This window comes from Anser cygnoides, chromosome 5 (assembly GCF_040182565.1).
Source record: "Anser cygnoides isolate HZ-2024a breed goose chromosome 5, Taihu_goose_T2T_genome, whole genome shotgun sequence".
NCBI lineage: Eukaryota > Metazoa > Chordata > Aves > Anseriformes > Anatidae > Anser > Anser cygnoides.
Genome location: NC_089877.1, coordinates 54,819,625 through 54,846,734, shown reverse-complemented (window position 1 = coordinate 54,846,734; position 27,110 = coordinate 54,819,625). Strand labels below are relative to the sequence as shown.

At 37.7% G+C, this 27,110-nt stretch overlaps 1 long non-coding RNA gene across 1 annotated transcript in view; it reads left to right on the top strand.

Annotated features, from left to right (window-relative positions):
- LOC106047813 (uncharacterized) overlaps positions 1-27,110 on the top strand; it is a 207,266-nt gene that overhangs the window by 167,327 nt on the left and 12,829 nt on the right. The window contains exons 15-16 of the long non-coding RNA XR_010832008.1: positions 24,957-25,114; positions 25,329-25,530. This is a non-coding gene — a long non-coding RNA (uncharacterized lncRNA). The remainder of the gene's footprint in view (positions 1-24,956; positions 25,115-25,328; positions 25,531-27,110) is intronic.

Sequence of the window (27,110 nt, the reverse complement as noted above, 5' to 3'; positions counted from 1 at the left end):
CAGTGTGCTAGCCATGCTCCCTGGTCACAAAGGCTCACTCTTAATTTCTTAATTTCCCCAAAGTGAGCTCATGTTCTGTGACTTGTAATTACTATAGCCACGCACACATATTACATATATGTATAAGAAGAAAGGGCAATTAATCTAAAAATCCAATAATCTAAAGGGAGTAAAAATTGTTTGGTGGATTCAAAGAAAAATAAAATAAAATAGGAATTAATTCTAAAACTGAGTTAAGAACTATACAAAGAGATAAAACTAAATGCATTAAGAGGACTTTGAGAACTAGAAAGCCAGAAATGAATTGGGTGGATAATAGAAATAAATAAATATAAATAAAAATGGATGTAGAAAATGGTATAATAGCTGTATAAAATTGCACAATAGTAAGATGAAATGTGAACTGTAAATAGTAGGACATAAAAGGTATCAAAAAATCTAAATAAGTAAATTTTTGGATACAGGAAATGTTGACGAAAGGATTAGAAAACAGACCAAAATAAGGAACAGATAAAGAAGATATATATGATACTTGTGTTCAAGTCAGCAGGGTCCAGTAAAATTCATCTCAAAATATTCAAAGCTCTGGCAAAAGCAATCCATGAAACATCAGGAATTATTCTGAGAACTTGTAGGGAATAGAACTTGGAAAAGGGCAAAGACATTGTCCATCTTATTGACTGTTTAGATTAAATTTGTCTCCTAGAAAATACTGGGACTTGAATGTCAGAAAGCCAGTCCTGTTTCCTTTTCTGACAGAAGGAAAAGTAGATGATTTAGTATACTACAATTTTAGGAGCTGTTGGATTTTCCCCATGTGATTTTTCCATAAACAGAATAAGGAAATAAAATAAGCACACACAGAGCTGAAAAAATGACTCTACATTGTTTGCTAACAAAATAGGGAGGCAGTTCCAATTGGAGCCTCTAAGGCACTCTGTGGGTCTCTAAGGGTCTCTATAACGTTTTTATTAAGATGAATGACACTACACACGCTAGGGAACTGAATAACTATTCTGCAAAAGTTGCTCATGACATCAAGGGAGGGGGAATTGCAAGTGTGAGCAGGTGTGTTGGCATCAAGAGAAAAAGTTGAAAAATAGTTTCATAAAGCTCCCATGGAAATGCAGGTTTGACTAAGGACTTTGGGACAGAATTTTCAAGATATTGCAAATAGTCTTAATTTTCAGATCAGTTTCTGATGCAGCAACCCACTGACCTCAGAAAAGAACATGTAATTGTGGATTGAATGGTTTTAATCCTAAAATGATGCATAGCAGTGTAACTACACTGTTGTCAATGGAGTTGTGCCAAAGTCCACTACCAGCTAGAGATCTTGTGCCCGTGTTTGTTTTGGTTTGCAAAAGAATACATGCAGCCCATAAGAGAAAGCTTAAGAAAAAGAATTCTGTGATAAGGTTTGTGGGTGAAATATTTTAAAGTGTATCTTGGGATAAGAAAGGCTCTGAAATACAGTGGATTCAAAACCAATAGTAAGTTTTGTGTGTTAAGACATTGATTGTACATGAAACAATTGAATGCATCTGTGTAATAAAGCCAAATCTAGCTGAATGCCAAAAGATTCCAGAAACCATTTGGGCTGAAAGTTCAGGGTGCTCACTGGCCAGTGAGCAGCAATATGAAACCTCACTCCCTTCCCCTTCCTACATTCAAATAGAATACTGCAATTCAGACCTACAAAGGTATTTAGGTCCCATATTATTTTTTAGGAACCCAAAGTTAGATGCTTAAGAAGTGACTGGGAGCCTCAAAGTCTTTGTGTATCTTGGCTTGTATATGCAGCATTTTCTATAGGCTTGTGCACAAATCACAACCACGAAGGAACACCTGGGAAGAGAGAAAGAGGAACTGATCTCAGAGCTTCATATGTTTTTTATTACTAGGTAACTCTTTCCATGCAATATATGTGTACAGAATGGTTGCTGCACTTGGAGTCTGGCTTCCAGGGAGGCCAGCTTACATCACAGAGTTGGGAATAAACAGCCAAAAGTTCAGTACTATTTAGTAAAACCCAGACCAAGCTACATGATATTCAGGCATAGAAAATACATCTTCTGCACTGCTGTGGAGTACTTTATGAGCTGTCAGTAGATATGGCATGACTTGCATTCCAATTTCCCATGGCTGCAGTGTGTCGCCAGAAATATCTTTGTTACTCTTGAATATGTTCTGTGTTGGTGGATGGGGTGCAGGACAAAGTTGAAATGTCAAGAAATTAATCAGAAATGATGTTCTGGATTTTTTCCACATTGTGGGATTCAGCCCATACTGCAGGTGGTGGTCCTATTAAACAGTTGTTTTTCACAAATCATTCTGCCTGTTCATTAATTTCATGAACCAGAAGGCCATTTCCCTGTAGTCTTTTTTTTTTCCTTTTTTTTTTTTAAGAAAAAAAAAAAGGGCCCTCCAGACCTATATGTCTGTTTTCCACTGTTTGTAAAGAATTACACCTCACTTATCAACATTTACATGAAGGCATAGAGAAGTCATTGGGTGTTTTGGAGCTGCAAGCTGAAAAGCGAAATTAGATCTGTAAGAAGCATAAAGAACCTAAGCCATTTCTCATGTGGAAATTAATATTCTTAACTTTAAATTACCAAAAGTGCAAAATTACTTCATTTTTAATGCTTTATTAAACAGACTATAAAACAACAGATCAACTCTGAGGTCAGCTGCAAAGCTCATCTGTTGGGCAGACATTCTTTCACTCACAAAACAGGATTTCACGGGTTAGTATTTTTGAACGAGGTTCCAAACTGGCAGCTCAGGGAAGGACTTGTTAAAACACAAATAGTCCTTTTTTTTTGTGTGTGTGTGTGTGAAAGATTTAGAGATACCAACATTTATTTTTGTCTAAACTCAGAGGAAAAAAGACACTGTCCCGTTTTTGTTTTCCAAGAAAATGATTTAGAGAAAAGGTGTTATTTGAGAAGGCCCCCCAGACCAGTGGTTAGATCTTGGACCTGGGAGTTCTGGGTCATTAGTGTTCATGTAAGCAATTGGGAAAAAAAGGAGAAAGATTCAATCTAGATACATTGGGGAAGAGAAAGAACCAACCTGAGCCCCTTTTCAAACCATTCAGGCCACTAGGTCCTGAATACTCTAGGGCAACATTTTTTTCCCCTCTTCAAATTGCACCCTGGCTCTTGAAACCTGGGATGGTTTCAAGTTCAAAACCATGTATTTCTATGGGGCACGTTGCACAGAATTTGCTGCATTAGCGAATTCTGAGCTCCTCTGAAGGAGCCTCTACCAGAGCACATTTCAGTCAATGTTCTTCAGCAGTGCAGTCTGTGTGCGTGCTAACAATCCCCACTGCTTGTTCTCACTGGCAAGGAGTTAGAACAACTTTTGACCCCAAGCCTGCTGGAAGGCATGAGTTAAACGATCATCTTTGATTCCTACTTTCCCTACAAACAAGGTCTAACCAATAGCTTATAAATTCTGATAATTCAGCAGGGAGCAGATACTTGGAAAGAAGAAATAATAGATGAGATGGGATATAGAAGAACTTATGTACAGCAAGCTAGATACAACTGTGTTCACTCCTGTTTGTGTTGTAAGGTAACCATTTCATTGGAGAGAAACATTACTGGCACTTAGACAAAACTAGTAGTATGGGGGCATGGCTGCCATCTAAAGTTCGGAAAACAAGCATCAAGGAGGTGACAAATTATATAACGACATATGAGAAACAACATTGTAAATAAGCTAAGAAAATTAAGGATAATTAAAAAAAAATTATGGGTTGAGCATGAGTGGCTGTTTAAGAGGCTTGGGCTCACTTTTACTTGTGCCAGGTATAATCTTCCTCCTCTGCTGAAAGGAATAAGTCTAAGATGTCATACAATGAGAGCACATGGTAGGCTGGAGAAATTGGAAGACTTATGGGCAACATAATTTTACTCACTTAAGGCTAGACTAAAATCATATAGCCTCTCCCTGAAAGGTAATTTAGTCCTTGGGGATTAAGAGAAAAAGACAAAACTACCCTAAAATGAAACTGTCCCCTAGTTTCCCCTCTGCCACCATCCCGTCTATCCACTTTCCTCTGCAAGTGCAAGCATTTGTGCAGCTAGTTAGTGAAGATGATTGGGAAAAAAATCAGTTTAAAAATAAACCTTCTGCTGGGTTCATTTTAGCCTGGATTGGTTTCCTGATCTGGTTCATAATGCAGCCAACATGGCTAATGGTGTCTGTATCTTGCTCTATGGTTGTAGTCTCTGACTTCTGTGATTTGCATTAGCCTTGCAGCTGCTGCACGTGTGCGCTGTAGGACTCTCAGACCTCACTAAGGAACACTGTGCTATGGAAAGAGAGGGCTGGGTCTTCCATGTGGGGAAATATCACTGTATTCAACTGGAAATATTTTACTGGAAATGTTTCTATTGCCTTCATTCAGACTGAGCTTACACTTCACAAAATAACTCAGTGACTAAAATACGCGTGTCATTAAAATATGTGCTAATTTCAGAGTTTTCTGTGATTTCATGAATACTATAAATCTGTTTATTTCATATAACATGGCCTTTTAACAAGCTGTTTTATTCTGTTCTATCATGAAGCATCTGTTTTGTCCTGACTACTCTTCTGATACGGGCCTTCGTAACTCTAGGAGGAGAGGTTTGAAATTAAAGTGTATGAAGACTATCATTTTTACTACATCTGAAACAGCTCATGACACTCACCTCATTACCACTCAATTCTCTACTTTTTCAATTCTGTTGTCAGTCTGGCTGCACAGCTGCACTACCTCAAATTTAACTGTGTCCTAATCCTGTGGTTCCATCCATCTCCTCATCACCTCTAATTCACTGCTCAATCCCCCTTTTCGCTTGACAGAAGGTCTTAGCAAGTTCTACCTTTGATTTTGACTTTTTTTTTTTTTTTAATATTAATTTTTCATATGACTTGACCTTCCTTTTCATGCTAGCTTGGGGCCCTTTCCCTGCTCTTCAGACTTCTCCTTCTGCTTCTCCCTCATCTCAAATGCAGACATGCTTTACCTGTTCTTTTCAAATCCCCTTTTCTCCCTGCCTCCTCTTACCCTCTCTCTTCTTAGCTCTTCATCTTCTGACCATTCTCCTCCCCTCCCTTACTCCTTAACCTCTTGATCTCCTCTGGTTTGTTGTTTTCACTGTTTCTAGTTTTTTCTGCTCTCTATACCATATGTTAAGTCTCTCACATCATAAATAAAACACTTTTGACTCCTTCTTGCATCTTTAGCTACTGGCCCATCTGCAGCCGCTCTTTCATCTCTAAGCTCTCTGAATGTGCTGTTTACACTTTTTCTTCCTAGAGCTCTTCCAATCTGGCTTCCCTCCTCTGCCCTTAAATGAAACCATTCTTTCCACAACATCTAATGGCATCTGCTTTGCCAGATCTCAGACTCACTGCTATAACTGTAACTTCTCCTGGCCTCTCTGCTTCTGCTCTCCTTGAAATCTCTCTATGATTCCTCAGGACTGGCTTTCCTCGAGTGCTTCTTTTACCCCTCATTTCTTTAACACATCCTCTGGAGAATCCTCCAGCCCTTGGTGAGGCAACTAAAGGCTTCTAACTTTGTCTTCGCTATTGCACCTAGGACCAAAAACTCTTGTCATCTCTATGCTTTCACAGATCTACCAGTATATCCTTCTTCTGTATCCTTTTGTCCTAAATAAACTTTTTGTCTGACGCCTTCATGAATGACTTACTAACCATGCAAACTTAGTTTGGCTGAATCACAGATTTTTCCACCACAGATTTTCTCACTATGTTCTTCTCAATAACCATGGATTTTAGTGTGGTTGAAGTCCTAATCTGAATGCCATCTAAATCTTCCAGACTATTTCTAAACTTAGCAAACAAAGCATCTCCAACACATAGTGCTTCCTAGCCATGCAGGTTGCTGAAACTTCCTCAGAATCTTCTTCTTTCCTGACACTTAAATTATGCAATATCCTTTTCTCTGCCCCTATAAAGGCGTTCTAGCTCCCCTAACGTTCGTTTAGGAAACACCAGCAACACAATATCCCACTTCATAGCTTAGAGATACTTCATGTATCTCTTCATGTATCTCTTCCTTGAAACCCTTTTACTGAATCCTCGTTCTTTATTTTATCAAACAAGATCACTGCTTTCTTTCAGAGTAAAAGATCTTTACACCTACTTCCATTTGCCACATAGTATTAGCTCACAGTATTAACCTTTTAACTTCCTAGACAAGGACCCTTGTGTTTCTGACTGCCAAATTTGGATGGAATTTACTGTAAAGTATCTGCAAAACTGTCTCTGTTTTCCTTCAAATACGTCTCTAAAACCCCTTTCTTGTGGGGAGGAATGATAGGCAGCTTAATGCAATGACACTAAAAATCTCAGATTTTCTTCCTTTTCTGTTTTATCCCATTGTTTATCCTGGGCAAGGGGAGTAAGTTTTCTCAGATCATTTCACCTCTTTTATTCCCTTTCTATTCACTATGTTCTGATTATAAGTAGAACACCTATGAGGCAAAAGAAACAGAAACTCTAAAAGTAGTCACCATTTCACAGTATAACTACATTTTGATGATTCTGAGACTGCCTGAAGCATTTTTGTGTGTGTATATGTAAGAGGCTGGAAAGGCACATATTCCATATCTTTCTACCTGAAACTGTTAAAAAGAGAGAAATTCAATGAATGACAGGATGGACATTGTCATATAGGTTGTGTTAACATCTGGAATTTTATTTTTCTCAAAATGGAATATTTGATGCTATATTAATTTGTGTTTGTATATGCGTATATATATATGAGGATATATATAGCTTACTGGATATTCGACTTGGCTGGTAGTATGTGTTGAACTTTTGATGGACTCTGTGAAAGGTGGAAAAATACTTAAAGTAGTTAAAGTGGTGTTGACTGATTGGTGAGTTGTTCTTAGTAAAAGGAGATAGTCTTGTATTCTGCCAAGCAGAGTTATCCTTTGTGTGGGGCAGGCATTTTGAACTGTCGTTTTTTTTTCACTTGGTGTGTGGTCATCCTGAAATGCTTTAGGAATGTCTCGTTTTCTTCTTGTAAAGTAGATTTGTTTTTCTTTCCTTCTTTCTTTCTTATTTTCCGTTTTCGTGGATAGCTCATTTTCCTGGTATGGAGCTGTTGTCTTGTGGATTATAAATTTTAAAACGCATTATGTGTTTGAGCAGGATAGGGCCACATCCTCAGCTGTTATAAATTGCTAAGGCTGTTTTGCATATGAGGCTTCTTTGAAGCTGTTTGACAAAATATCTCTATATTTCACATAAATTAAAAGCTGAGAGTAAGTTATTATTTATTAAATAATATTTAGAGAATAATTATTTTTCTCATGCAATTCCAGTGCCATTCACAGATTTCCACCTGCAATTAATGTAGTTCCAGTTTCGCTTATTATAAAAATGTACCTTAAATTGTGCTTTTTGTGATATTATATGTATTAGACTGCACACACACACACACACATATACACAGACAAGCACGTGCTCAGTACTAGAGCTGTGTGTGTACCATCATTTTGAAGATGAGCATACTTTTTTTTAAAGTATAGGGTCCAGTCTGAACTCGAGGATGAGACTTAAGCTGCAGAATGGTCATGCCAAATTGCCAGATTTCAATGTCATTTCTTCTTTGTGTTTATGATTCTCTGTTATGAGAGGGCATTTCTTTACTGTGAGGGTGACAGAGCACTGGAACAGGTTGCCCAGACAGGTTGTGGAGGCTCCTTCTCTGGAGATGTTCAAAACCTGCCTGGATGTCATCCTGTGCAATGTGCTCTAGGTGATCCTGCTTGGCAGGGGGGTTGGACTAGGTGATCTTCAGAGATCCCTTCCAACCTCGGCCATTCTGTGTGATTCTGTGATTCTGTGATTCATTTGCCTTGCCATCTCATCTGAAAGCACTGTGCTAGATGTTGTACACAGATTGGGACAAATTAGAAGGCTCTTTCCTCATGTCCTGAATGAATAACCATATGGCTCATTGTTGCAAGATGTAATGCACTAATAGTTTCATTTTCAAGATCAGAAACTGAATCTGTCACTTTTGGAAAATACTGCAGTTCTGAAATCCCACTCGAAGTACAACAGACACAGAGAAAGATTATTAAGTTGATGAGAGTACTGGAGAGCCTACCATATGGGAAAAAAATAAATGAGATTGGTATGTTTATCTTAGTAAGATGGAGGCTTAGGGAGGGATCTAATAATTCTCTGCCAGTGCTCATGACAAAAAAAAATATATATATTTTAGGCTATTTTAACACAAGGTAAGATGAAAGTATGCCAGTCCTGACAATATTTCAGCTGGGGTCTACCAGTACTTCCTAATGATCAGACCTTTCAGATGCAAGTGATAGGAAGCAAAAGATCATAGCCCATGTCAAAGCCCTATCTAGTTTCATGATAAAACCTGTTACAGTCCTGGAAAATATCATATGTCCAAACTGCTTCTACAGTGATCAGGGGGATTTAATGTTCCAAAATACCTCTTCCCATCTTATATCCCTGTAATAATTTCTGACATGAAACAGTAGATTCTTCATCTATGTTTTCAAACAAATATTTTACAGTATTCATGTTGTCTTTACTTTCTAGGTATAAGGCAGTCTAGTAAACCTTTTAATGTTGGAGGCCAATGGCCAGGTTGATGACCATACAGAACAATGGTGGCAACCTCAGACACGGTTAGGAGAGTTATTACTAAAAATTGTATCTCTACATGAGTCTAAGAAAAAAGTGCAAACTGACTCTAAAAACTAGAGGACAACTCTGTGAATACCACTGCAAATACCACTGGCAAGAGACATGTCTCCAAGCTGTCTTCAGACTCCAGAGTAAATAAATAAAATATTTCGGAGAGAAGAGGCCTGTATATGTTGGCAGCATTGCTTGACTTTGTGTGTAAAACCAAGCACGATTCGTACTTCCACTAGGTAGACACCAACACAAGAAACTCATTTAAACTGGTCAAATTTTAACAAACATTTTCTGTGAAATTTTGGTGAGCTGGAGTTTGCCAGAAGTTTTTCCAGGAATTAACAACCTCCAAAGACTGCAAACACTTTTTCTTCTGAACATCTCTGCCCAGAATCTTTCTCCAAAACTCATAAAGCAAGAACTTGAGAAAACCTGCCTGAAAAGCAGTTTGCTTTGTAAAAATATAGTAGGAACTTGCCAATCTTTGAAGCCAGGGAGAACCTGAGTAAACGCAGTGAAGCACTCTGCTTCCCAAATACTATGGGAGAAAATGAAAAAGTTTTAAACATACTACTGGGGGACTTGACCTTTATCTAATTCTCCCTCTTCTTCTTCCAACCTTCTGATTTCTCTATGGTAAAATCATAAAGTGTCTGACCTCTGCTAATCTCTTTGGGGGGCTCTCTCCCTACTCCCTCTCCCCACTCTTAGTCCTTGGTAATCAAGCCTTGGCTCATTTCCACCGACCCTCCCCCCCCCCAAACAACACCCACATTCAGAATGAGATCACATTACTCCATGATTTCAGTTCTTTTGTTACCTTACACTTTCAGCAGGTCAATTATCTCTTTGCAGCAGTTTGAAATGTTCTATTGGCCCATTGACTCAGTAGCACAATATTTGCTCACTTCTAGCAAGCCTAATGGACTAATGGTAGTGAGCATGTATTCTTAGAAGGGATACACTTGCCAAGATTTAAGATCTCTGGTGAGGATCAGCTCTGTATGAAAGTTAGAGTCAAATAGAGCTTTTATTATTATTATTATTATTATTTATTTTTTAACATGAGAAGAAATAAACATTATTTTTAACTCAAAAGAGATTTTAGTTTCAGACACTGCCTGTGCACAGGCCCAGTGAGGACAAGGGCCATGAGAGATGTGACACTTGGTTGCATAATTTCAAATTGAATGAGATTTACATATATTTTTAATAAAAACAAAGCAAGAAACATGCATTTTTGGAGGAGAAACATTTGCCAAAATCTCAAAAATTTGGCGAGCACAGCTACACTAATCTGAAGTCATAATTTTTGAGGCAATTATGTAAGATAAGATGATCATTTGCACCTATCCATTCATGTTCTCTGGACTTTGTAGGCCTTATAGCTTTGCCATCATCCCTCAACACTTGACCTTTGAGTGCTTTGATCATACTTACTTATTTTCAATCAGCTTACTAAAGAGTGGTTAATTCTGTGGTACATTAAATTTGCACAATACTTCTTTTTTCTTAATGGAACACATTGTTACTATTTTGCAAGCCATCCACAAGTTATTACTTCATGTTTGGTTTTAAAATACAGTTTGGAAAATCAAAACAAGTCTTGACTACAAATTAATCATGCAGTGAAAAAAAATCAATACCGAATAAAATAAAGTAGCTTCCCAAGGGAAATGTTTAATTGGTTTCAAGTGTTCTTAAGAGGAATGAGAAATGATGCAGCACCTTTTACAGAAAGTGTTAAATCAGTTAATATTTTTGTAGACCGTAGCTGCATAAATAGCTATAGCTAATTTAAACCAGCTTTCAAAGTAATATAGCAAGATAGGCTTTAGCATAGAATAGAATATGGCATGAATAGAAAGAAGTTTCTGTTTTTTCTTTCATTCTGTCTTTTCTTGTCATACCTAGATGTTTGTATTGCACTTTCATCTATGACCAGATCATGTATGACAGAAGTCTTGACCTGTTTGTTATTAACAAGTATTTGATATTGTTCATGGTCACAGGAAAATCAGAGGTAAAATCAAATTAAAGCCAATTACTCACACACACACACACACACACTTAAAAACAACAACAACAACAACAAACAAAAAGGAGTATGCCTTCATTGTATTTTTCTTGTTACTCTTGTCTATGTCCCGCTTTCTGATTGGAACCATGGAGTGTGTCCTTACTTAGAAGAGTTTCCCAGTTCAAGTCAGCACACATGCATACTGTCCACTTCAGAATATGGTCTATGTTGCATTAACCTTAAGCTTAGGCCTAAGTGCAGTTCCAGTTAGGAAAGAACATACTTCACGAATCAGAGTTCTGTATGCAAAGTTCTTCATATCTTCTGGACTCTTGATCTTGCATTTACAATGCCTTCAGGCATAACCTTGCCTTCAGCAAGATGTGTGACATCATTGCACCTGATAAGCAACGTCCAACTGTTCATATGTTACTGAACTCTGTATCTAGGTTATAAATTCTCTTGGACAAGGATGGCCTTTTTTTCTATTCATTTATACTGTTTCAAGGACAATGTGGCCTTGACCTCTTTGAACTATAGTTATTAAAATAACTGTAGCAAAAACAATATAGATATACCTGATATGTGTTCATTGCAATGGGCAGACATAGGGCACTTCATTTTTTGCTGAAGCTGAGAATTGTATATTTCAATCTCTTTCATCCTCAAGTATTTCTTCCATGATCTAAGAACTTTATCTCTGCAGTCATATAGCAATGGCTCCAATCAGATACCACAGAGCAGACAATCTACAGTCTCAACAAGTGAAGGTGCAACACAAGGACATTTCTGAAGCACAAAACTATAGAGTCACTGCACACCACAGTTACTTCCCTGACAGACTGGGTTCCGCACCAAGACCCACTACATGGTTAAGGAACAAATACCAATTCCAAAAGAAATGTGTCCAAATTCCTAGAAAGCTTGGTACCCCTTTGTCCTACCATCATCTTGACCCACACTTCCATTCTATAGCAGATCAAAGCTTACTCTTGTCTGCTTTTTCTCATGAACAAATCTACATAATCTTCAGTCAAGACTTTTTCCATATTCCTTCATGTCCATAACTTATTTTGGAAGGCAATTCTCAATTTCTTGGGGACTGTAATTCCCACTAATTTCTGATTAGTTGAAGACTGCTGAAAGCCAGCCACAGAAATAGTCTATGTAAAGACTATGTACACACTAGACTTGAAAGTGTTCTATATGTTTCCACAGCTTCTTGTCTATGACAGAACTATGTGCAGTACCTGAGCTGAGTTGTAGTAAAAACATCTCGTTTCTTTTTCATCTGAAAATTTTGTTTAAATACTTCTATCATTTAGTCCTAATGATGATGTTCTCTCATTCACGTGTCTTTGTGGTAAATAATTACCAAAAAAATATATCTGTCAAAACCAGAACATTGAAATTATACCTAAAGGTCAGTATAGGTGCCAGCAAGTATCTTATAAACGGAATTTAGAATATCACAAGCCCTCAGATTAAATTCATTCTAAGACCAATTCAACTAATTGAATCAACAGGTTTTCCTCCAAACAACCTTGTATCAGGTTTCTAAATTATCTTTGGGAGTTATGACAGTGATGGACAGGGTTTGATCAAAATTTGTGCTGGGGAGCTTAGCCTCAGAATAAATCAGAATGGTCACATATTTCCTCACTTTTTTGATCAAAGAAAAACATTCACTTATTTGACATAGCTTTTCCACAAGAAGTGCATGCTACAGAAAAGCAGACCAAAGGAGCTGATGCCTTAACTAAATAGCCACAATCAAAGGACAGAACAAACAACCCAACGTACCATTCCAACTGAAATCTATTTTCTTTACTCCTTTGGTTTTTCACTTTTTCAAAATGCCTTGGAACATAACCACCATTACAGAGTAAACTGATCCAGAGTAATTTTCACCAAGTGGGGAATAAATTAAGAAGTCCCATGGTGAGAAAGCACTATCCTGTTTCATTTTCTGTGGTGACATGCACGATGGCCAAACGTGCCAAGCAATTACCTTTCAGAATTGTAAACTCAAACCAAATTGATGCCTACATCTCTATTTGACTATCTCCCCTCTCTTTGACCCTCTTTCTTATCTTTGAATTTGGTTGAGTTATTGTAGTTTATTCAACCTATTGATGCTATCTGGATTTTTTTTTTTGGGGGGGGGGGGGAGGGGAAGGGGTGGGTAGAGCTTTACATGGGTTTTACATAGCCCCTTACATAGTATTCTAGGGTTTAATGGCTAGTTGACTATTGTGCTACATCGTCCAAGTCTCTGAAGAGTTAAGAAATCTGGCATTGACAGTAACACAGAGGAAAGGCTAGCCATGGATTCCAGCATTGCTTTTTATTATGTTGCAGCTGTACTGCACTCAATTCTACTTGGAAAAATTCCTGAACAAGAATCTATTTCCCTCACTTCACTTTTGGAATATGTACTGTTTTGGTTTTTGGCTCAGCTTTGAAGCAATGTTCTTTTTGTCAGTATTGAAGGAATGAAGGGTATATTTAAAGAATAAACTGTTGGGATGTGTTTGGTGATTTTGATTTAGGATGTAGGAATAAGGTTCTCAAGGGATGGAAAAGTTGAATTCTAAAAATAATGACCATCTACATTTTGGTGGAGGTATTATTATTGCATTGACTCATATGGTCCCCACTTGATTACATCTCTATTGAGGAACGGGGCATTTGTTTACAATGCAACAATATTTGCAGTAGTTACAAGCTATAAGCACTTTCTTCCAGTAGTTATTTAAATAACATTAGTAAAACTCAAATATAGTATAATGTAGTATATAGTATATAGTATAATTCTCATACCTAGAAAACACATTAGCCAGAGTCTAAATTAATACAGTTCTTATAGACTGATGCAAAGTCTCTTTTGTGATTTCCAGATGGTTGCAAAGCCTGAATAAATTAAGTTTTGTCTATGTGTAGGGCACCTTAGTCTACTTTTAGGTTATTTTCCAGTTGACTACAGTCTCCTCTTTGGGATCTTAACAGATCGAAGCCTTGATAAATACAATATATGAAGTTTCTCCATTGGACATCCATAGTGTACTTATCCCATCTAATTCCCACAGTATAATTAGAACTCTATTAGCTCTATGGTCTTCATGGTAATGAGGAGTTGACCCCCAGCAGGGTCAGAGTTTGGACCTAATTTTTTTCTTTGTAAAAACAGCAACCTGGAGAGAAATCAGCAACCCAATTCAGTTATAGGCTAACATTACCACTTTATTCATTGCCTACAGGCATTTACACATATGTAATGGTTTGCTTCACTGCAGTGTAAAGGTAATCCATAAAACAGAACAAAATCTTTCAAAGAGGTTGGCCAAGATCTGCTCTTTATTTGTATTGTGGGCTACAATTATGAAGTTGGAAAGTAAAAATTTTGACAAAATGTCAAAAGAAACTTGCCCCTAAAATAGAAGAATCTAAAGAAACAAAGCCCATTCTCCACCAAGGTGAACTAGGGACCAATCTTGCCTGTAAGGGGGAAAGAAGTTATTCCAGATTTCCTTAAGAATTGTCAGCTTTCAGAATTAGGCCACCTTTTTGGCTGATGCCAGTAACTAAACTGTTGAGTTTAGTTAGCAGAAAGTGAGAATCTCCACAGTTGGAGAAAAGGAATCAGGCTTTTCACAAGAGGCTCCAGGATTTTCACATCTGTGCACAAGAAGAAGGAGAAGACATTGACTAGTGACTTTCACTGTGGTTTGTTAGAAAAGTAAGCTTACAGCTGTTGCCAACATCTCACAGCCTGACCCTTTACATTGTAACACCTGGACAAATTATGACAGGTTCTCTATAGTGAGCTACACGATATCAATCCCTTAAAATTACTTATTTAAATAAAATAAAAATTAAAAAAATATTAAAAAAGTAATTTGGTTTGCAAGCATAGTTGCACAGTTTCAAAAATAAATCCTTTTTCTTCCCTTTCTTTTCTTAAACCATTAATTTGTATTCTCTTCACTTAATTATGTTGTTGCTTTTCCAGGAAAACAGAACATTTAATCTCTTACTAAATCAGGAAAGTAAGAATTTCTTACTGCATCCCTAACCTGACCAGTGCTACTAAATTGGTCAATTTATGTACCTTCCTGCTCTCTTAAGCACAGTTTCTCTCCAGAAACATGACTTTTTATAGCAAAAGAGCATGAAATAAATGGTTCATTCCACTTTCCCTCCTGATAAGTTTTTGGACTGAGTACATTTAAAATACTCTTTTATTGCCCAGTAATAGATTTTAAACAAATACAATTGTTTTTGTAGTGATCAAAGAGATATGGATATGTTTGTCATCTGTTACAGATCTAGATGCAACACAAAGCAAAAGAAGACTCCCTGATGCATTTGGCATGAAGCCGTTTCCACCCAGTTATGTATTCTCAGCTAGTTTACAGCAAAGGGGCCAGAATCTGGCAAAAGTGACATATTCATATAATCAACTTCATGCCCATGATCTATAAGATGAAATTCACAAGACCTGCTCTTTAGGTGCCAAGCTAAGCACACATTTTGGATTTTGAAGTCCTGAAAACTTTGTGGGGACTTGTCTGATTGTCCTGACTCTTGCATCAAACCTAAAGTTCACCTGAAGGTTTGACACCTGTAACATGCTTGTGGATGGCACAGGCATTAAATAATGAAATATCTGCACTGGGAGGACAGCATGAGAAAGCCTAAGGGAAGCTGCACCTCCCGCGAAAGACTGAAGAACAGTATTCATGAAGACTTGAAGAGCAAGGAGACTGCATTGCCAGTGCATAACAGAGGGAGTCAGCAGGTTGAAGTGACCTATTCCAAGTATATGCAGGATGGCATTTTTTTGAAATTCTTTTCACTTCCTGTATGAGGATATGACCGAGGACTCAAGATTCTTGAGTAACACTTTCATCACTTGGTCTGCTTTTATTCAGGGTCTACTTGGCTGTTTTTATTCAGGTTGTGGTAGTTCCATAGCTGTAATGCAAAAAAAGATCAATGTAAAAGGACATCTATTTGATTTACTTTTTATGTCATGATGTTGGCACAAAAGTATTTTTAAAATCACAGCATACACACTGGATCTCAGGGCTTTAGGCATGTTTATTTTATTTTTTTTAATATATTAAAAAAGTTATTAATTGCACAAGATATATTATATGGCCCAAGCCACTTAACAGCTGGAAAAATGGAATACTTTGTATCTGGATAAGGAACAATATTCACAGTATGAGATAGTTATAATATATAACATTTGACAGACCAAAATATCTACCTACTTAGTTATTTTCAGCATATGGTTATGAAATATAAGCCTTCTTCAAAACATTGTTTGTGTTGCAGTGTGTGCATGTCTTTTATGAATTTCTAATTTTATATTATTTTTTTTCATACAGAAAAGAGGAAGTTTAAAAAACAGGACAGAGAAGATTCTCTTTTTGTTTATTTCAGAAAATATGTGTCTTTTAAAAGTAGATTTGAATTGGTTCCATTATTCAAAACATATAAAACATCTTAAAGGCTTTGACAAATTCTATTCAGAAGCTGCCAAAAAAGTGAGTTTTATAACTAATAATATATCACAGTTTTGATACCAAGAAAGCTGTTGAAGACACTGCCAGTCATTCATTCTCTTCCAGTTCAAATGCAGATCCTTGTAGGGATGACATCTCACTACCCTGACATCTGGAATATAGTAACAAAATGCTGCTGGCTCAGAGAAACAAGAGCAACATGCAATATTCATTGCCAAATGTCACTTAGCAACATAACATGTACAATGGAGGAAAATTCACATTAGCCATACCCTAACCACCCCCCCCAAAAAAAACAAACAACAACAACAACAACAAACACCACAAAAAGGTCCATGTAAGATGTATTTTGAAATTAAGTATTGAAATTAATGATGGCATTATGCTACCTATGAAAGTTTTATGTTAAAAATATAAGGAGATGAAACTGAATAGAAAAGAAGTTCTGGTTCATTCCACCAGAGAGCTGATACAAGGCACCATTAGCCTTTGCATTGCAATGCTGACAGGTCTTTCTTGGGAACAGGGTGTCATGAATTATATTTGCAGCTTCAAAATCTTCTCTGGCATGTTATTGAATTGGTGTTTAACTTGAGTTACTTACAGGATTATCCAGCAGCCAAGCAGAGTTTTTTTGCTTTCAATTTTTTACTTTGGTATCTGTCACCATCTTCCCCTGTGAAGTACCTAATTGTATACCTACACTTTGCAGATGTAAAGGGGCTTAAGTTCTGAATGGTCCATTACATTTCAGTGGCACAGTACAGCTTCAGATGAATTTAGTTTTCAAAAGTGTACTGGCATCAATGGGCTTCTCAGCCTAAGAAGATTCACTGTTTTGATTTGGCTTTGGTCTTGAAAGAGATGGTAACAAATAGAAAAATATAGAAAATGGAACTTTAAGTTTACCCAGTGCTAAAGTAATCTAATATTTTATTGTATTATCTACCAGATTTAGTTTATCTGCATCTTCTCTATCCTACCTTGTGTTTAAGCATCTGTGCAGGAATTATAAGGCAGTTAAGAAGCTGGTTTACAGAGAGGCCACAGAAGTTACATATGAAAAGTTAAGGATTAAAGAGGCAGGAGTCACAGATGGAGTTAAATTGACAACAGTTTGATCTTGTTTAAAGGTGCCCATTTGGATGCTCTATGTGGACAAATATTAGGTATATGTTAAAAAAATATATATATCCTAATAATCTGAAGCTGAGGTATCACTAATGTGGCATAGTATCACATTAAAGAGTAAGAGGACCTTGAGGACCTGCAGAGATGGGATGAAACCAAATAGCCTAAAGAAATAGTAATAATAATATCTGGTAGCAACCAGGAGCTTAACAGTTAGAAATGTTGTTGAGAAAGACCTAGCAACATTTGTACAGTACAAGTGGACTACGTGCTGTCAATACAAAACAGTTACTAAGAAGGCAAATGTACAGTGGTGCATAGGGAATTTGCAGTAAGTTAGAGAAGAACCAAAGTCATTGACAAAACATCTGTGTAAACCGTAGTTTGAGTGCTGTGTTCAATTCTGGAGAGCTTTGTTCATGAAAAAGGGAAAGAACTAAGAAGAACAGGATTATTAGGGGTGCTTGGAGGAATAAGTCCCGTTTTATAAGAGAGGTTGCTTTCTTGTGCGTACAGGGGAGTGAGTAAATACAAGCATGGGAAAAGAAACAATTTCAACTAAAAATATGTTAGAAAAAAAAAGTAAAAAAATAAAATAAAACAAAAAATCCAACAACCTGCATTATAAACTTAGATTTGAAATTACAAAAGAATTGTCTCACCATCAGAGGAGTGAAGCTCTGGAACAGCATAAATATAAGAAAAAACTAATTGGTGACAAGGCAGGGCTTGATCTCTTTCTGAAATGGATTATGTGGTAGCCTTCAACAGACTAGTACAGGATAGTGACCTAGGAAGTCTATTCTTTCTCTCATGTCTGTGACATGGATTTAGGCACAAGGAAAAAGCAAGCAAACAAACAGAAAAGCCCTAGCCACACTGTAATCTTGGGGAAACAGTAGAAGGAAATAACTGACTAGGCAATTAGTAAATTTTAGATAGATTATTATTAAAAGCAGTCAAGATCCACACAAACAATTGGAAAAGGAAAGAAACCTTCTGAGAAATAGAAGTTTAATGGTGTAGTTCTATACTAATCTTCTCCTCAAAGCTCCTAAATAGATTGATTAAATCCGGGTACAGGTTTAATGAGCTGCAAATGGCCCAACCAGAAGCTGCTTTTTGTGAGTCCAGAGTTTAGGGAAATTATGAGTAACCTCTTCCTGGGTCATACTGCAGAGTTAACAACTAGGGGAACTACTGTGCTGATACAAGGTTGTCGTCATAGAAAACCAATGGGGCAGTTAGGGATGGGAACAAATAATTTTCTAATTGAAATTAAAAAAAAATCTATGTACTTTCAGTTACTGGAAACATTCTTCACTAAGAGACAGAGTCCAACTCTCTGCAGTCCAGCCAGGTTGCTCGGATATCTCAATAAACTTAAAAACTTGCCAGTGATTTGAAATATGTGAGCTTTGACAAAGTCACAAGACTTTCCCTTTGGTTATAGTAGCCATGCTTGAAACTCTCGCAGTCACCTGTCTTATATCAGTCAGTTCTTGTCCATATCATATACTGTAGAGGGAAATTTGTTTCTTCCCATTTCAGTAGAGATAGAATGCCAGATACTCTCAACAGCAAATTATACAACAGACTTCCTAATTATGAAAGTTGTTAATTTTGGCAATAATGCCGGAGAAATTTGTTCATTAAAGTTGGGCAAGAATCCACATTTCCCAATTTATGACAATTCTCAAATTATTGTTTTGTTGTTGTCATCATGAATCAGGTCAAAAAGTGGAAAGAAAAACAGGATGCTATCATGACCGTGACATCTTATTTACTGCAAACAAGACATTCCTACTGAAGGATCTTTCTGTGTACTAATTGGGCATTTCCTGACAGACCAAATTCCAGCAGAAACACCAGTCTTTGTCCATGTCATACATATATATCAAGTGAAATTTATTAAAAATAAGGCCTAAGATTTAATTCCTGTCCTTCTTATTCCACACTGGATTTTTTTTTTCTTTTTTTCATCTCCAGTTTTCCCTCATCTCTTCCCTGACAAGTTGTTGATATCCCTGCCAATGCAAGGTTAATAGTTTAATTTTAAAGCAACACACTCCCTGCCTCCCAGCTAGATTAATACTGTATGGTATACAACTGAGTATACCACTAAGCGTAGCAGCTTCTTTTTTCTTGTTTTTGCTACGTTGGAACATTTGTTGTGGAAGGTAAGAATTATATACAATCTTAGCTAGGGACAGGACACGTAGAAAGTCCTTGTAAGCTCCTTCATGGAGAGGCTAGAGTTTCTTTGTAGTATCACTGCAGTGTCCTGCAGATGCTGTTGAATATTCATCATAACAGTGAGAGTGATGATAAGAAACACGGTGGCAGATCTGAAAAGTGTGACACTGTAACAAAGGAAAAACAAACTGGGGAAAGAGAAAGCGTAAAAGCCTGGTTCCACTGAGAGTCATGGCAAAAACTCCTGCTGACTTCAAAGGGCTATGTTTCCTCCCAGCACATTTTGATTTGGTAAGAGTAAAGCATTGTGAAGTAAAATATATTACTTTGATAAGTCCAGATGTTACTTCAGCTTGCGTTATTGACATGATGGTAGGTACCTGGCATGGAGCAGCACAGCCAGTCACTGACATCACTGACTGATCATCTTAAACCAGAAATGAGTCAGCTCCAAAAAGCTCCCACTTCCTCTTCAGATATGCCTTCAAAATATCAGAGAGGGACAGAGTATGACCAGTGGGTAAATATTTTGATCTCTGTACTTTTCTATTTTTCTGCTTAGAACTTCAGTCCAGATTCCAGTTAATTTTGACTTTCAACAGGCGGTGGAAAAAAAGAAAAAAAAAAAAAGTTTTCAGTTTCCTTCTTCAACCAATAGAACAGTGAAAATATTACGTAATTTTCATTTTTTAATTTATTTTTTTAATACTCATTATCATTACTGTCAATAGAGTATGCTTTATGAATTTTCTGCCTATTTTTCCATATGTTAACATGCCAGGCTTGATTGCCCTTGCCCTTGCCCTTGCCCTTGCCCCGCCTCGTCCTCTCCTCTCCTCTCCTCTCCTCTCCTCTCCTCTCCTCTCCTCTCCTCTCCTCTCCTCTCCTTTCCTCTCCTCTCCTCTCCTCTCCTCTCCTCTCCTCTCCTCTCCTCTCCTCTCCTCTCCCTTTTCCTTTCCTTACGTTCTTTCTCTTTATTCTGAGCAAAGATCACTACATTGGACATATGCTTATAATTACTACAATGTTTTCTGCCATATAAATAAATCCCAGAGTTTTAAGTTTATCAGTTCATCATATTTCACTTACTACAGGATAATCAGGAAACTCAAAACTTCTACTAAATTTTAAGTGGGGGGTAAAACATTATAACAAGACATCATCATGGAGATAATCTATTATAAGTTATATACCCATCTTGCCTTTCAGAATGCCTATAGTGTTTAAGAAATTTTACTTGATTTCATGCTAATTCAAATGCTTTTGTAATCTGAATAAATCATAAACTCTTGCTTCTGCATGCAAGCAGTATCTGCCAGTCAAACCAGTGGTAGAATCCACAAAGTAGAGGCACTAGTTTTCATCCAGCTTGTGTATATTCTTGCTCAACATGTAGCTTAAGCATCGCATGTTGCTTACAGCATCTGTGATATTTCTCATTTTTCTTACAATACCTGCTAAATGACATCTCTTAAAAAATCACCTGAAAGACAAATGAAAGCATTTTAAAGAATAACATCATTAACCTGTTTTAATGAGGTTATGCACTAAAGACATTCTTTTCCTTCTGTTTGCATTAGTCCAAATTTACAGTAATAAGAGAAGAGTTGAATCTATCCTGGTTTATCCGTGGTCTGATCTTGCAAATCTCTTTTCCTGATTGCAGGATCCTAATATCTGATGTTTTTCTCTGTGTTAAATATATTAAAAAACAAAAAAGTAATTGAATGAGATTTTAAGCAAATCTAGATAGAATTTGACCTTCTGATTCAATGGTTGGACTCTTTGGAATGTTTACTGAGTTCTTGTGTTTCTGATTTTTTACTTCTTTTCAGTATTTTAGGTTTTATGATGTTTTCATGAATGTTGAATGATTTACAAAAAATTACTGTCATTCCTGCCTTTTGGGTTTCCAAAGAGCACACATGATGTGCTACCAATGGTTGAATTGGCTTCTTGTTATGTAGGAGGATAATTCAGGTTGAAAGAGACCTTAGGACCTGTAGCCCAAACTCTGTTTAAAGCAGCGTCAACAATAATTTCAGTCCAGGTTAATCAGGACTTTATCTGTTCTTGAAACACTCCACGGATGGATGTGGCCCTTACAGGGACAGAACTGCTATAGTCTCTACACACACAACTTTTGTGTTTCATCTTACTAAATGCCATCCTATTCCTAAAAACACTTAATTAATCACTCCAAATGCTTTCTCAGAAGCCAAGTACCATACTTACATAGTGTTTTTGACTGGCTTAGATTTGTGTATCCTTCTGCAAGGTATGTTCAGCTCCCTTTAGAAATTGCATGTGCATGGATAACTGTACAGCATATGTTTCTTATGGGCATATCAGCAGTAGGTTTGTTTCTCTAGAGCCTCTTGAAATTGTTCTTTTTACTGCACCTGGTAGAAAGTTGTTTGCTCTCCAATCTCAATCTTGGAAATTAAGGTCTTCTCAAACAGGACTATTCCCTCCTTCCTTTGCGTGATTTAGATCTGAAAGCATTCTGTTTCACTCATTTTTGTGCAGAAAGCCACATCATTAACGTAAAATGCTAGCAACTGTTTTTACCAGTTTGATCAAATGTTTACTGAACAGTGCATCTTCTGTACTCACTACTGTTAGCCCACTGTTTTATTCTATAATAACCAGTTTCTCACCCCATGCTACTCCCAAAGCTCCATTTTGTTGTCCAAAGTGTTTTATTTTTACTTTTTAAAAATTCTTATACATAGTTCCCAAAACACACTACATACTTTTGTTGCAGTACATACCTAGCTGTCATTCTCATTATATGAATGATTTCTTTCTGTTGGAAATCTTCTATAATCCCATAGGTTTTCATCCATTTCCCCTGCCTTCTTTATGTGATTTCCCTGTATACTGAAGTCAAATGAAGAAATTACATCAGTTTGTCCCACATACCTCCATTCATATTTTTGTTAGAAGCTTCCCTAAGCAATCATAATGTATCTCAAAAAATTATTTACCTAGTTGCACAGAAATTACCCTGCAAGGCCTCTCTTTGCAAAAGTATCTTAAAGTTCATTACAGGCTCCTTTTTTTTAGCCACTTCTCTAAAGTTGCTAACATCTGCCATCCTTCTCTGCAGAGAAAAAAAGTTTCACTGCAGATGACCTGAGCTTCATTTCTTTCACTGCCTTCCATGGTTTTGTGGGATTGTCCCTTGTACTTTTCATCCTCATATTCATGCCTTGTTCCTTGCTCCTGGCAGGGCCTTCCCATGAGTCCTCTGAATCTGAGAGGACTGAAGGCTGAGGGGAGGCCTCATGGCGGCCTGCAGCTCCCTTGCGAGGGGAGCAGAGGGGCAGGCGCTGAGCTCTGCTCTCTGGGGACAGCGACAGGACCCAAGGGAACAGCACGGAGCTGGGACAGGGGAGGGTCAGGCTGGGTGCTAGGAAAAGGTTCTACACCCAGAGGGTGGTCGGGCACTGGGACAGGCTCCCCAGGAAAGTAGTCACAGCACCAGACCTGCTGGAGTTCAAGAAGCATTTGGATACCGCTGTCAGACACAGTGTCTGTTCTTTTGGGTGATCCTGTGGGAAGCCAGGAGTTGAACTTGATGATCCTTGTGTGACCCTTCCAACTCAGGATATTCAGTGATTCTGTGATTTTCTCTAGCTTGTCGAGGTGCTTTAACACCTATGGGCAGCTCAGCACCACCACTGTACTTCTCTCATTCCCTCTCCTCAAAGGAACAGGGGGAGAAAATATGATTAAAAAAGCTCAGGAATTGAGATAAGGACGGGGAGATCACTCACCAATTACCATCAGAGGGAAAAACAACTCATAAGGGAGATTAATGTAATTTATTCCTTGTTGCTCACAGACTAGACCAGCGAGAAACTAATAGCAAAACACCTCACCCCTAGTGGTGCAGGGGAATGGGGAACAGGCTGTGGTCAGTCCACAACGTTGTCTCTCTGCTTCTCCTTCATGGTCACTCTCTGCCCCTGTTCCAGTGTGGGTCCCTCCCACAGGCTGCCGTCTTTCCCAAACTGCGTGGGCTTCGTACAGGCTGCAGTTCTCCAAGAACTGCTCCCGTATAGGTCTATAGCATGGAGTCCCTCCGTCAGGAGTAAAATGCTCCAACATGGGTTCCCCACAGACTGCAGCTCTGGCCTGGAATCTGCTCCTGAAGGGTCTCTTCATGGGCTGCAGCCTCCTTCAAGCCACATCCACCTGCTCCACTATGGGCTCTTCTACATGGCATCGTCAAGTCAGTGTTAGCCAATATAGCAGGAACCGTACATTACCCAAAAATCTGCTGACATCTGTGAATATGCAGAGACTATTGCATGCCTGTGTGAGATCTTACAGCTTTATCTTGGAAGCCAGCTGTGGCAGTGCCAAGCAGATTTGGCTTCATAAAGAAGAGAATGAAGAAACAGAAAAGATTAGCTACTTGTGGATTAGCTTTTCCTGGAATAGCCTTATTCAGTACAAAGCTATTTCTGGTTACAGAAAACTAGCACTCATTAGTAAAATTGTTTTTATAACAATGAGCACTAAAGATGCTCATATACAATTATTATTATTATTATTATTTATGAATTAGATCTTTGGGTGTAGCTGAGTTATGCAATAATCTATCCAGGAAGGTAGTTTCTTTGTAAAATCCTCCATCAGTGGCTACCTTAAGCCATAAATTGCTTTTCCTCCCTCATACATTTCTTAGAATGTACAGGTATGCTCCACCTGCTGAATGCATTCTGAGAGCCTTACCTCTGCGAATCTCGAAGACTGGGTCTCAGCACTTCACTAATGTCCCAAATGAGTGGAAGTTTTCACTACCTTGTGGATGCAATGGCTTCCCAGCATGCACAGTGTGAGCATTATCTAGCCCCTCCTGAAGACTCATCCTACATGCTGAAGGATTCCCAATATGTCAGTGAGCAGGATGCACAATTTGGGCGTGTTAAGGAATAAAGGCTTGGGCTGTAGTTGACAGACCTCCTTTATTTGAGACTTAAAAGGACTCTCTGATGGCGGACAGCAAAATTTAGTCATAATACGTAACTTTATTAAAACCACTCAAGGGGCATCGGACAAATGGAATAAAGAAGCAAATACAACAATTAGCAACAGATTTACAGAAGTTATGTAAATGGACATAAATGCCACAAAAACCAAATCTCCAATAAGTGCAGGAAACTTTAAAGGACTGGAAACATTTTCCTGGAAATATGACAAACGGATGTCACAGGCCTGGGTGTTGGTGGGCATACCACACTTGCGTAGATCATGAGATTCAGCAGTAATTTTCTCATGGTGCTGTGTTTGTGCTACTTACTGGCACAGTGTTAACTCTCCTGTGTATCTCTAACTACACCTGTCAGGGCATCTTGGAGGTTTGCCTCTGGGGAATCTGAAGCATTGATGGGAAGGGCAGTTGGAGAAGGCAGGTGTTTTGGATGGCAACTGCACACCGTGTCTTACAACATTCCCTTGACACTGCTGTACCTTGCTGTCTGACTTCCCAAAGGAGCAGGAACAGGTATTTTGCTATGAGTGTTCCCATTCCACTACTGCATGCTTGCCCAAATTTCAGATGGAATCCTACTTTCCTGTGGTTTTTTTTTTTTTTTAGGTCTATCTAAATTTTGTTTCATTTTTGCATTCCCTCTATCAGCAGTCCCTCAAATAAAGAAAGTTATAAAGTACCAGTGTCTTTAAAGTGTCAACAATAATTAACACCAGGCGTTTGTTAGCTTTATCTAACAGGATATAATGACCACAGGAAGAGAGCTCCTCTGCAGCCCTTGGGACAGTGATGTCAATTTTAGAGACATAAAAAGTTTGAAGATGAGACATAAGAAAATGAAAACGTATTCCAGCAGTTTTTCATCTAACGTGGATGTACAGCTGGTTAACACAATTCCCCCAATTCATCAGTGATCCCTATCAAAACATGTAAGTAAATACAGGAACAGACTCAGGGAATACAGGAGCAGACTAAGGATAGCATGAAATATCCTTTCTTGGAAAAGTTTAAGAAAAGTTTAGATAAATATCTTTGAGCAATCAACTAGGTATAAAGCATCTGAATACAGTATTGGAGAAATGACCTCAGTGGTTTTAGGATGGAACATCCATGTCTACACATTGGTATGAAAGATAACATCCCAGTAGAATGCTACAAACATCAGAACATTTGACATATTCACCTAAATTTGAAATTCTGAACTTTTGGTATTTTCCTTCACAAATTCTTGGTCTTCTTCTTTTCCGGAACCTCCCAGCTTCTTCCCATGAATCAAAGGAACTCCTCTAAGGCATAATTGCTCAACTGTGACTCATTCTAATAAAACCTCCACACAATTTAGTCTCTTCTCCTTAACAAATATTCTTTCTTTCATGCTCTCTTCTCATCTACGTGTTTGATACTGTTACTCTTCACACTTTTAGCATTCTCTACATTCCCTGTTTTTTTCTTTTACAAAGAAATCTTCCTTTGTAACAGATCTATGTAGCTTTCTAGAGCTATTTTTTTTTCAGTCATGCTTATCCAAGATAAAAGAAAATCTGAAGGTTTTGACATTTCATTTTCCTCCTTTCGTTAAAAAAAACACAAAACAAACAAACAAACAAAAAACATACTTGTGTATTTGAAACCAGTGTCAAAGATGTGAAGCTAGGTAGCTATTCAAACAATGCAATGTAGACAAGGGCTGTTTGCCAACGTAACATTTAAGTCTCCCCACATTACTGTCAGGCAGTGAGGAATCACGTTTCTGTAGCCAGCTTTTCCCCTTTGTCCAGGTGGTGGCAAGCAAAGAGCTCCATTCATTTTTAGGCCTGTTCTACATGATCTTTTGCAGAAAAACATCAGCTTACTCTGCCTGTGGTTCGAGTCACTACCACTTCTGATCCATAAACCAGAGCTCTGATCCAAAAGCTGTGAAATCAGAGTGGCATGGTACTAAGACCAAGTCAATTTGTGCTGCTGGAGTGATGTTCTTTTGTGAAGAGTTGTGTAACTATTATCTATGTCTTTCCATGTTGAACCAAGAAATAAAACCAGTATTCACTGATAATCTTTCACAGACTCCATAGCCTGTTTGAAGAACCCTAGCATAATACAAAGTTATCATTTTTTCAGTATTTTCTAAACAATATAGTGGATTAAAATAGAAACTCATGATGATGTTTCATAACTATTGTAAGTAGCTATTAGCTAATTAAACCAGTGAATTGATCAAACTTAAAGTTAATTTCAGAGTAAGGACAAGGGAAAAAAAACACACAGAAATGCCTTTTTGACATAAATTTGTCATTTATGGTCAATTTAGATTTGCAAAACAAGCATGGGTTAGAGAATTTAGGAAGTTTACAAAGGCATCAAATTGCCCATTGCCTTGCAGTCTGTTTTTCATAGCATGAAACCTAAGCATATTGCTTACAGTCATTAATGGAATTTCACAGAATTTATAAGTATGCAGCAAGGTCATTTCTTTCAAGACAGTGGAATATTTAATTTAACTGCCAGGTCA